This window comes from Dipodomys ordii, unplaced genomic scaffold (assembly GCF_000151885.1).
Source record: "Dipodomys ordii isolate 6190 unplaced genomic scaffold, Dord_2.0 Scaffold166, whole genome shotgun sequence".
NCBI classification, from domain to species: Eukaryota; Metazoa; Chordata; class Mammalia; order Rodentia; family Heteromyidae; genus Dipodomys; species Dipodomys ordii.
This window is the reverse complement of record NW_012267382.1, coordinates 947,584-948,223: the sequence shown is the minus strand read 5'-3', so window position 1 is coordinate 948,223 and position 640 is coordinate 947,584.

Here is a 640-nt window from a genome sequence, read left to right as displayed (position 1 = left end):
GGTCCTCCCTGGGTGGAGAGGAGGTCCTCCCTGGGTGGAGAGGTGAGTCCGCCCTGGGTGAAGTGAGTCCTCCCTGGGTGGAGAGGTGAGTCCTCCCTGGGTGGAGAGGAGGTCCTCCCTGGGTGGAGAGGAGGTCCCCTGGGTGGCGGAGCTCAAGTCTGTGTCCCCTTGGTCAGGCAGTGGCAGTAACTCTGGCCCAGACCTGAGCCCAGCCTGCTCCTGGCCCGTGGCAGGGTCTCGTGGGGTCTCGTGGACCGTGACACGTGGCAGGCCGTGCGGGGCGGGACAAGGGTCAAGCAGTGGGGTGGGACGGCCATGCCCAGGGGCCCGGCTGGTGTGTCAGCTGGCAGCGGCGGCGGCAGTGGCCGTGCCCCGGCAGGTGCAGGGCCCCGGACGGCCAGCGGGCCTCGCGTGGGGTCTGGAGTGACGGGCCGGAGCTCTGAGCTGGGTTCCAAGAGCATCGAGCTGCAGAGCTGTCAAAACTGCCCTAGACCAGCAGACACAGGGATGTGGCGGCGTCCACGTGGCCGGCATCTCCTCTGTGCAGGGCACGGGAGGCGGGCGTCCCAGGCCTCAGAGACCCTTACCCGTCCTCCACCCTCAGGGGCCGTGGGGGGAGGGGCCGTGGGGGGAGGGGCCG